The following is a 12,370-nucleotide window of genomic DNA, read 5'->3' as shown; positions in this document are numbered from 1 at the left end:
TGTGGGAAAGTACTCTTTAAAATTAAACTCCAGTTGCAAATAAGCATTTCAGTTTTTGCTTATGCTATGTCAGAGAAATATAATGACTTTGGAAACATTTTGTTACTCTGACAAGCATTAATGGCCCCTGAAGCCTAACAGGCTGGGCTAAGGACTCACAGTATCACTGGAGATCACTTGCACTCAAACCTTCCACTATCCAACAAGATATGTCTTTCCCATCAGGCAAATCCTCACATGTAGCCTAAAAGACTTCAAATAAATGAAGGGTGTTTAGTATTCAGGTTTCTTTTATTATTATTATTATTATTTGTAGAGACAGAGTCTCACTTTACCACCCTTGGTAGAGTGCCATGATGTCACAGGACTAACAGCAACCTCCAGCTCTTGGGCTTAGGCGATTCTCTTGTCTCAGCCTCCAGAGCAGCTGGGACTACAGGCGCCTGCCGCAACACCTGACTATTTCTTTGTTGCAGTTTGGCTAGGGCTGGGCTTGAACCCGCCACCCTCGGTATATGGGGCTGGTGCCCTACTCACTGAGCCACAGGCACCACCCTAGTATTCAGGTTTCACCAGGAACAGCAACCATAGTAGACACTAAGAAGAGTAGGTGGGAAATGAGCAAATAGACACTTGTGTCTGCTGGTTCTCCAGGAGGAGAGCAAATGTCTAACTTCATGATATCTACCTCTACAGACCATTCCCCTGAGCTCTTGACACTGACTTTATGCTTTGCACTGGCTTCAAAGTTGATTCCATCTTATTGTCAGAGTTGACCATCTCTTAATCTCACATGAGACATTGCTTAGTCTCTAAAGTGCCTTAGAAGTTAGAGCCATGGGGAACTGTGTTTGTAGGTGCTGCTCATGCAAGTGCCTCCAAATTTTGAGTGCAATTTTTAATGGAAAACCCAATGTTTGTTAACCTGGAGCCATGGGAGGATTATCTCTAAATTGCCGACTGCTATGCAATTTAGGAAGATGAAGAGCTAAGTCTAATGGAAAAAAGAATCTGACTCCACATGTTGGGATGAAAAGAAGTATCAGCTATGATGTATTCCTTTCTATTTCTATAGCCAGACCTCTGGTCCAGGCTTACATCATCATTCTTAGCAATTACATGAGCATTTCCTATTAAGGTTTCTCCAATCTATTTTACACAGTGCTTTCTGGTTAGTATTCCCATGCCTCGATACTCACATGCTGCTGTTGCTCAAAAACACCCAGAGGCTGCCCATTACCCACAGAATAAAAAACATTTATCCAGGTATTTAAAGTATCCTGCATGTCATCTTTACTTGTCTACCCAAACTTATCCTAATGACTCCTTAATACAAGCGCTCTATTCAAGTTAAATTATTCAAAGTGATGGTTCCAAGTTAGTTAATGGCTCTGTGTCTCCATTTTCTCAGTGGAGACCAAAATAATAACCTATCTCATTGGGTGGTTGTGAATCAGATGAGTTAATACATATAAGATGCCTAGGACAATGCTTGGAACGTGGAAAGGGCCTAAAGTGAATTAAATGATGGCCTCCAAAAAGATGTGTCCATGTCCTAACTTCTGGAACCTGTGAATGTTACCTCATTTGGGAAAAGGACCTTTTGCAGATGTTATGAAGGATCTCGAGATGAAGGGCTTATCCTGGATTATCTAGGTGGACCCTAAATCCAGTGACATGTGTCCTTATAAGAGATACAAAGGGGTGAGATGGACAGAAGAGAAGACCATGTGAAGATGAGAGCAGAGAACTGAAGTGAAACAGCCACCAGAAGTTGAAAGAGAGAGGGAGAGGATTTTCTTGCAGGCCTCTGGAGGGAGCCCAGCCCAGCCAACACCTTGATTTTAGTTAGACCTCTAGTACCCAGGACCATGAGACAATAAATTTTGGTTGTTTTAAGCCATCAAGTTTGTGGTAATTTGTTACAGAAGGCACAAGAAACTAATGCAGTTTTATAGCTAATAAATAATAGCTAAATTTTAGTCATTATTAGCGAATCCCAAATATACTTTTCTTTTCCCCTTAGCATATTTTGTCTCATAAGTGTCTGCATAACACCCTGCATTTTAAAAACATGGAATCAATGAGTGATTGAATAAATGGAAGGGTGAATGAATGAATGAAAAGCCGGCTCCTACCACTTGCCTTGCTGCCACACACCTACAATAGCTTTTCCTGATTATCCTATTGCATAAACCCTAACATATGGTGACAAGAACACTCACACTTGGCCCTTTTCACTTACTGCCCAGTAATGTATCCCCAGTGTGTGTCTCCCTCCCTCTCCCCACCGCTTCCTGAGGACTGGGATCGTTTCCTTTAACTTTCAGTATCCCCAGGGCCTAGCCTAAGTAGTGACTGAAGTCCATGGCAACAATAAGAATCCTGTTGTAAAAAGTCCACTAATTTGTTTTAAATTCTGTAGCCCTCACATGTATTGTATCCTTGTCAATGATAACAGTTTGCTTCTTGTCAACTGCCTTTCCCATTGCTCATAAAACTTCTAGTCATAATACAAAGTAGCCATAAAGTTCATTGCACACTATTTTAAATTGCACACAAACTTTATGGCCACCCTGTATATTTCAAATATATATAGCAAATGGAAGGTGAGCTTGAACAGGATTAACTCTTCTGCTAGGTGGACTTACGTTGAATTATTAGGTTATAGGCCATGCCTAGAAATCTTTCTCTAACATATGCAAAGATGATGGTTTTCCTGATGTTTTTCACAGTGGAATTACTCTGTAATTTGTTCACCTGTGAGCCCATTTTCTTTGTGAGTTGGGTAACTCCTTGTCTTGATTGGTGAACCCCTAACCTGCAGGGAGCCAGCTCAGCCATCAGCTTCTCCTGGATGACTATCATTCTCTTGGTTCAGTTCAGGTCATTCTCCCCATCCTCATTTTGACCCCATTTTTGCACTCTCTTTTGAATATATGAGGGTATGTTATATACATTGTGATCCTTCACTTCTAAATATCTTAATATGCATTTCATAAAAATAGGACTATTCTCTTACATAAGCACAGTAAATTTATCAACTTCATAAATTTACACTGGTACTGTCCATATGCCAGTGTTGTCTGTTGCTTCTGTAGCACTGCCCACCCCTCCTCTCCAGTGGAGCTTGGAGTCCTGGGTCAGGCGTGCATTTAGGGGTCAGTCCCTCTCACCTCCTTTAATTTGGAACATTTCACAGCTTTTCTTTGTCTTTTATGGTGTTAACTTTTTTTTTTTTTTTTTTGAGGCAGAGCCTCAAGCTGTCGCCCTGGGTAGAGGGCTGTGGCATCACAGCTCACAGCAACCTCCAACTGGGCTCAAGCGATTCTCCTGCCTCCGCCTCCCAAGTAGCTGGGACTACAGGTGCTCACCACAATGCCTGGCTATTTTTTTTTGGTTGCAGCCATCATTGTTGTTTGGTGGGCCCAGGCTGGATTCAAACCCGCCAGCTCAGGTGTATATGGCTGGCACCATAGCTGATTGAGCCACAGGCACCAAGCCGGTGTTAACATTTTTTAAGAATACAGTTTCCCTCACCTTTTTTTTTTTTTTTTGATGAAACATTCCTATTTTGCATTATTTTCCTTTTTTAGAGACAGAGTTTTACTTTGTCACCCTCGGTAGAGTGCCGTGGCATCACAGCAACCTCCAGCTCTTGCGCCGAAGGGATTCTCTTGCCTTGGCCTCCCAAGCAGCTGGGACTACAGGTGCCGACCACAACGCCTAGCTATTTTTTTGTTGCGGTTTGGCCAGGGTCGGGTTCGAACGCCACCCTCGGTATATGGGGCCGGCACTGAGCCACAGGAGCCGCCCCCTATTTTGCATTTGTCTGATGTTTTGATAAGCATGCTTGGCTGGAATGTTGCAAAATAAACATACTGTCTTTCTAAGGGTATCACAGCTGGAGGTGCACAACTTTCATCCGCCCCTTTCTGGTAATATAAGTTTTTATCACCCTGCCCAATTTCTCTGCTGTATAATTAATTTTTTTTCTCCCTTGAACTAATAAGCAGCCTTTGGGGAGATACTTTTAAGACCATGCAGATACCTTGTTCACCAACATCTCCCCCTTAGATTTCACATCCATTCATGATTCCTGCCTGATCCCATCTTTACTGTGATGTTTGCCAAGTGAGGATTTTTTTTTGGCTCCAGCAGTTCCTCCACGTAAACTAGCCAACTTTTGATACTCTACTGTAAGTGGTAGCCCTCCTTTCTCCCCATCTAATTATCTATTACTGGTAAGGATTTACAAATCCCTCCTTCTTCAGTGGTTTGTAATTCATTACTGTACTTAAGTTTGATGCTGAATTTATTCCAGATTCGGCCAGCTGAAGCCCCTTTAAGCTGACTATTATATCAGATAGATAATGAAGGTTTCTGGGTTTTGATTGGATGATAAAATACAAAATGTTGATATTCTATGTGCACAGGCATAAAAGGCATGCAAGTAGTACAGTGGTTAAGGGAACTGAGGTAGATCTTAGTTCAATCCTGGCTTTCTTATTTATTAGCAATGTTCCTACGGTAGATTGCTTACCCTCTCTGTGCCTCAGTTTCATCATAACAGTGTGATAATATTACAACCCACTGCTTAGGGTTGTGATAAGGAATAAATAAGATAATACATGTAAAATGACCATCAGAGTAACCAACACATAAGTACTTAATACATGTGAGCAAGTGCTATTGCTTTATTTCCCCATGTTACACTTTTTTCTTTCTTTTCTTTTTTCGTTTTCTGAGACAGAGTCTCTCTCTACGCCCCAGGTAGAGTAGAGTGCCATGGTGTAGCTGAGAGCAACCTCACACTCTTTGGCACAAGCGATCCTTTTGCCTTAGCTTCCCAAATAGCTGGGACTACAGGCACCCACCACAATTCCTGGCTGTTTAGAGATGGGGTCTCGCTCTTGCTCAGGCTGGTCTTGAGCTCCTGAGCTCCTGAGCTCAGGCAATCCACCTGCCTTGGCCTTCCAGAGTGCTGGGATTACAACGATGTGAGCCCCCACCCCAACCTTTTCATATTATAGCTTATGCATGGTGTGGGTCATCTCAATCTCTATTGCTGCTTCCTATTGCTAACAGCCATCATCTGAAAGTCACCCCCCATCCATACCTACCTGCCCTTTCATAACATTTTTTTTTTTTTGAGACAGAGTCTCACTATGTCATCCTCTGTAGAGTGCTGTAGTGTCACAGCTCACAGCAATCTCAAACTCCTGGGCTTAAGCAATTCTCTTACCTCAGTCTGCCGAGTAGGGAGGTGCCCACCACAACACCCAGCTATTTTTGGTTGCAGTTGTCATTGTTGTTTAGCAGACCGGGGCTGGGCTCGAACCTACCAGCTTCGGTGTATGTGGCTGGCGCCCTACTCACTGAGCTACAGGGCTACAAGGGCCGAGCCCATAACATTTCTATTAACCCAATTGTTTAATATTGTTTGGTCGCAAGGGGCCCAAATATACTCCTACCCCCCAACCCCCGCCCTTTTGTGGAGGACGAAGAGTATGAGATCCTGAGAGGTATAAATGGCCTGCTGGAGGTGACCCAAGAAGAGTAAGAGAGCCAGGAGGGGTGGCCAATCTTCCCCAACACACACTTCATATGCCATATCCTATCTCCACTGCCATCAAGAGCAACATTCATTTGGTTTCTTTTCCCAGTCAAGGGGTATTATTCAGAGCATCAGTGGGAAAGCATCTCATTTTCTGCATGACTCATCCTCATTCCAAGATTAACATGTTCTACTTTCATTCTTTGCCTCCCACTCAGTTTCACATCCAGCCAGAGCCTCAAGAGCCTTGGTGCCCTATCTGCCTCCCACTCTCACCCACTCCCTCTCTTCCCCGGCCCCAGACTGTCCAGCCACCTTCAGATTCCACTGGCCACTTTTGTTGGACTCTGGTTTAAGAAAGGCATGTCTTCCTGAAATACCACTCTGCTCTACATTGAAAATAGCATAAAGAAACACACTTCAGTTGCTGCAGACGGGCAGGGACAAGTGTTTGTCCATATGCTTCCCACATTCCATTAAGGTCTGAGCTGTATAGCAAGAAGCATGCGTTTCTGGACATATACATTTTCTTTCAACCTCTTCCCAAAAAACATTTGGGAATAGAACTGGGGATAAATGTGCCATTGGAGGAGGCTTGTAGGATCTTTTTATTGTGCCAAAATTTTCAGTTTTGTACCGCCTTTTGAAACACACTCTGACCCTTGTAATTTGATCATGCTTACATCAAAATGGTAGAAAAATACTGAGATATTTACAGATGGAATGACCTGATGTTTAGGATTTGGTTCAAAATAGTCTGGGAGATGGGAGAAAGCGGCTAAGGGTATAGATAGAGCAAGATTGGCCATGAGTTGATAAAGGTTGAAGTTGAGTGTTGAGGAAATGGGCCTATATAAAACTTTTTACATGACTGAAATGATCTATACTAAAAAGGTTTAAAAGGACAGTTTAAATTTTCATAATTCCCTTATTACCTCCTTTTTTGTTTGTTTCTTTTTGCTTGTTTGGTTTTTACTCTGACTCTCCAAAATCTTTTCTTTCTATAGCTCGGGCTATATATATATATATATATATATATGTATATATATACCTTTCACTAAAAACTGCCTGCCTGGTTTAATCCACCAGTCAAGGAATTCCTATTGTATTTAAGGTCTGCTCCATACCACTGAGAACCTAAATGTATATTTCCTTGCATTCACCTCTGATTATTTCCTGTGATTTAGTCTTCTATCTTCACTAACCTGAACGCTACTGGAGGGCAGAAATTAAGCCTTACATTTTGGGGTAAACCTCACATTGGCTGGCTTAAGACTGGGCTCAGTAAATGCTTCCTAATTGATGGATCTTCTTGTTGGTAGAATGGAAGAGATCAGTGCAAAATGTTCTGAAGAGTGTTGGTGCAAAAAACAGTCTATAGGTTTGTCATATTTTTTTTCTTTAAAGCTCTTCTGCATAGAGTTTGAAAAAATCTTATTTTACCTTTAAGGAGAACTGGCTAAGAAAAATTCTTCCCGTTGAGGCATTTCATATTGAAGGCACCAATTCAAGAGCAATCTATGCAAATGCCAATGGATAGTTTATACCCAAAGACTTAGCAAAATAAAATCCTGTACATGGGAATAATCTTAGAAATCTGTTTCTCCTCCCACTGCATAGTCTAATTGAAGGAGGCAGTAGGGTGGGAAAATATCAAGAAGAAAATGTCAGTTGTTAGTTTTCAAAATTTTGCCTGAGGAGCCACGTAAAAACCTTCTCATTTTAGGCTTGTCCATGCTGGTTTAATGCAGGGTGAGAGCCAAATTCAAAGGGCATCTCATTTCGCTGTAGTTTGCTTACTAGTTTCCTCACATATGCCGATCTTTCGAAATACTTAGAACTGGTGCTTTTTCAGACCAAATGAAGAGCCACTATAAAGCTGGAAAGATTTCAAAAACCATTTCTTCATCTTTCTTTTCTCGTTGGGGATCACAGTGAGACCATCCTTATAACAAGAACTTTTCTCCTCTGTAAGTGCTCCTGGGAAGAAGACAACAAGGTCTCCCTCTGGAGCAGAATCCATTTAAACAATAACTATCCAAATAAAAAAGAAAATCCTTTCCCTCCGCCTGCCCTAAAACCCTTTCCTTGCAGCTTACTGTGGTTGTAAATACCATTGCCCAATATCTTTTGTATTTGTGTTCCATTGACTCGTCTTTCAGCATTCTCCTCTTCAAGGAAAATAATCCCTGGAGAGTGCGGATGCCACCAACTGTTTGGCATTCAGCATACAAGAGCCCAAAATATAGAAAATTCTGCCTTTGCCTGCTGCAGCCCCGACAGAGCTTATCCAAGTGAATTGTCTGAGACTTCTCTGGAGCCAGGCATGGTGGCTTGTGTACCTAATTCCAGGTACTTAGGATGCTGAGGCAGGAAGATTGCTTGAGGTGAGGAGTTCAAGACCAACCTGGGCAATCTTAGCAAGACTCCAACTCTTAAAAAAGAAAGACTTCTCTGGATGCTACTCTTTTTTTTTTTTCTGGACACTACTCTTAAATAGAACAGGAAAGGCCTCAAAGTAGAAAAACACTGACTCTCCATTAACACTGGTAGCAGCAAGAGTGAGTTTGGTTAGACTTAAGTAAGAATTATGGGGAAGTGAGACTTGAAGCAAGAGGTTGGAGGCACTACAAAGCCTTTGCCCCCAATTGTTAATCTTGGCTGGTTTCATTGTTCACCTGCAGAGAAGCAAGTGAACCAAATGACCTCCTAAAATCCATTCCAGCTATAGTGTCCTTTGATTCTAGAAACCCAGCAAGTTTCCTTTCTGCTATGGTTGTACTCTGAACTCCATGTGAGTGACCTTGGCTGGGCTTTAAACACTCAATCGCTAGATTTCCTCAACTATAAAACACAGGTGGCTGAAATGGGTGACAAGTCCAAATGTCCAGGAAGCTGTACAACTTGCTGTTGCCAGATCTCTGCTACATAACGTGGCACTTTTTTTTTTTTTTTTTTGTAGAGACAGAGTCTCACTGTACTGCCCTCGGGTAGAGTGCCGTGGCGTCACACAGCTCACAGCAACCTCTAACTCTTGGGCTTACGCAATTCTCCTGCCTCAGCCTCCCAAGCAGCTGGGACCACAGGAACATGGCACTTTTAAGATGGTTGATAATGGGATGTAGCTTAGCTAATAAAGACAGGCCGAGTGTAGATAGATTGAACACAAGTTTTCCAGAGTAGCTAAGGGATATTTTTCTCTAGGAGAATGCATTTTAGTGTCCTTTTGGGGTGTCCCGTGAATAAGAGGCCTACTTTTCCAAAAGGGAGTTTTGAGGTAGCTTATACTCCTTTCCCCCAACACCCTGAAATGCCTTCTAACTATAGTATGATTAGACACAAGGACACTGTGTGCTCTCTCTCTCAATAAATACTTCTTGATTGATGTTATGGGATATGTCTCCTGCATTCAATGCAACTATCAAACTCCGTGGCCTTGGGGGAAAAGACTAGGGAAGGATAGCAGCAGAGAGGCCCCTCTGGGAAGCTAGAGCATAAATGGAGAGTCAGGTTTTGTAAACAAGCAACCACAACCACAAACCACAGGGCATTAAGGGTGTATGGGAACCAGAGAGACGTGAGTCCTACATTGTCTTATCTGCTACAGTGGAATACACAGGACAAGTGGCCTTGTCTTTGAAAGTAAAGGACAGACATGTCTGGGCTGTGACTCTGGGGCAGGTTTGTGTGGCAGTGGTACAGGTCTCCGAGCTGTGTTCCGCGGTAGACACTTGAGTAATTGAGTATGACTGGATAGCTGGATAAGAGTAATTATTTCTTTGTTCTTCTACTTGTATAGTAAAAAGGACACTGGATCAGTCAGGAAACCTGGCTGCTAGCCCTGGCTTTTTGGCAAATGGTAATTGTCACCTTAGACAAATGCTTTCTCTTTCTGGGTCTCAGTTCCCCACCTGCTATTAGGGATTAGCCTTAACCGGTAGTTATTCAGATGCTGGAGCTCTGCTTTAGACCTACTGAATCCCAGTCTCCAGAGGTGAAGACTGGACAAGCAAAGTTTGCAAAATCTCCCCCAGGCAACTCTGGTGTGCTTGCCAAGAGAAGAACCACTGGAAGAAGTTGCAATCCTGATTCTCCACTCTCTTACTCTTCACTGAATCCTGATTCTCCAGTAGATGGTTTCATAAAGTCAACCGTTTATCACTTATTGCAACTTAGGGCACTCAATCTCAAGTGTGGTCTGGGGCTCATTGCTCATTTGTGTGGTTTGCCAGGTAGTATTTAGATGTGATTTTGAAAGTTTGTACTGTATAAGGCTAATGCCAGTGTTCTCAAGCCTTGAATATATTAATAAATAATTAAGATAATTCTATAATCACTAGACATGACCTCATGTGTTACCCTTATCCTAATGGAATCTGCTGAAGATGCTTTTCCCCCCTTTTTGGTGATATAATCTATGACCTCAAAAATTCTCTAAAAGCAGCTTCTGAGAGATCCATGTGGCTGAGCCAGATATGTTAAGAAGGCTTTCGCCCTGCAACTCTTTTCTTATTCTGTGCACTTACCCTAGAAGGTTTCATATACATTTGTGGGTGGAGAATTGTGGTGAAAGTAAGGTAGCATTTGGCCGGGGAGCCCAGGAAGGCTCAGATCTTATATTCTGGCCAATGGCCTCTCTCCATGAGGTCCTTGAGGAAAAGCACATTCTCAGAGAACAATGGCTGACAGCGATTAACTCTGAGACATTGGCCCTGACCTCCAATGGAGCCTATTGTTCTAAGCTAGAGCTCCTGCAGAGCTCTTTTGACTTAGGCATGAGGTAGCTTGCTTTCTTTGACTTTTTTCTTAAGTTCATTTCCAAATCCTATATCTGATTATGTCCAGTGGTAAGGAAGTCCAGGCAACAAGAAGAGGGTACAAGAAGCAGGGAGCCAGGCCAAAAGGTCACCTGTGTCACTCCCAGAAGCAGAGATGATCCAAACCATTCACTCCAGGCCACCCAAATTGTGATGGTTGCAGTCTTTTTGACTTGGTAGACAATGGAGAAGTCCAAAAAGAGAATGCCAGAGTCAACAGAAGAGAGAAATCCTACCTCTCTGGCAAGAGAGAGTATCCATATACAGGAAAAAACCATGGCCTACCTTCTTCTGTGTGTCTTTTGCCCATTTTTCTTTTTCTTTTCTTTTTCTTTTTTTTTGAGACAGAGCCTCAAGCTGTTGCCCTGGGTAGAATGCCATGGCATCACAGCTCACAGCAACCTCCCAACTCCTGGGCTTAAGTGATTCTCTTGTCTCCGCCTCCCAAGTAGCTGGCACTACAGGCGCCTGCCACAACACCCAGCTATTTTTTGGTTGTAGTTGTCATTGCTGTTTGGCGGGCCCAGGCTGGATTTGAACCTGCCAGCTCTGGTGTATGTGGCCAGCACCTTAGCCACTTGAGCTACAAGCGCCAAGCCTTTTGCCCATTTTTCCATTGTTGATTTGTAAAAGTTATTTACATATTAAGGATATTAACTTAGACTGAGTTCCCCAGAAACAGAATCTGAGATAAAGATTCCCATGTAACAGTTTACTGGGGTATGCTCTTGGCATCAAAACATAAGAGAAGTGAAAAAAGCAAGACTGGGCAGAAGGAGGGATAAAACTGCCCCACAGGAGGCCTGGGGCTGGGATCACCCTTCACAGTTCGGCCTTGAGGCAAGGGGGCTAGGCCTTTATCCCTCTTTATTGACTAGTCATTGGATGAGGGCCGCCCCCAGGGAAGGGATATAACTTCAAAGTGATTCTCTTCAGCCACGGACAGTTGCAGGAGAGGAACTAAGCTATGAGCTGTCAGCCACACCCCTGGGTGATGGTGGCTGACAGCTGGGGGATTAACACCTCAATTCTGGGGAGGAATCTGGGTGATGCACTCCAGCATCTACTACAGATATCTTTGTCTATCGTGTGTGTCACATATATTTTTTCCGGTTTGCCATTTGTCTGCTAACTTATTAATGGTTATTCTTTGTTTGTTTTACTGAGTTAAAAAAAATTAATCATTTCCTTTTTTTTCTTTATGGTTTCTGACTTTTCAAAATTGTTCATTAAAATATATCCTTCCCCATCCAAAATCCATATTTTCCTCTAATACTATTATTTTTGTTTTCATTTAAGTATTATTCTCATTTAATTAATTTTGCTTTAAGTTATAAGGTAGGGTTTTTTGTTTCTTTGTTTGTTTTTAATGCTAAGACCCAGTTTTCCCAGCCCTATGAAATTTCCCCATGGATCTGAAATGCTATCTTTAGCAAAGTTAATTAACTATATTTGATTCCATTTCTAGCTGTCTATGATAGTCCATTGGCCTGTTTATACTTGTACTAGTGAATTATGGGTTTATTTTATTTCTTAGTTTACATACAAACTTACATGCAGAATTTACTCTTTGAGGTATATAGTTCTGAGTTTTGTCAAATGCATAGAGTTGTGTAACCAACGTAGTCACAGTAGAAAACAATATTATCATCTTCCCCACTCAATTCTTTTGTCCTCCCCTCTCCTTTAATCCCTGAGAACTACTGATCTGTTTTCCATTCCTGTTGTTTTGCCTTTCCCAGAATATTATATAAATGAAATCCTACAATGTTTAGCCTTTGAGTCTGGCTTCTTTTACTCAGCGTAATACTCTTAAGAGCCATCAAATTGGCTCGGCACCTACAGCTCAGCAGCTAGGGTGCCGGCCACATACACGAGGGCTGGCAAATTCGAACCTGGCCCAGGGCCTGCCAAACAACGACAACTACAACAACAAAAAAATAGCTGGGCATTGTGGCGGGCACCTGTAATCCCAGCTATTTGGGAGGCTGAGGCA

This window comes from Nycticebus coucang, chromosome 10 (genome assembly GCF_027406575.1).
Source record: "Nycticebus coucang isolate mNycCou1 chromosome 10, mNycCou1.pri, whole genome shotgun sequence".
Taxonomy (NCBI): domain Eukaryota; kingdom Metazoa; phylum Chordata; class Mammalia; order Primates; family Lorisidae; genus Nycticebus; species Nycticebus coucang.
This window is presented reverse-complemented; position numbering follows the sequence as displayed.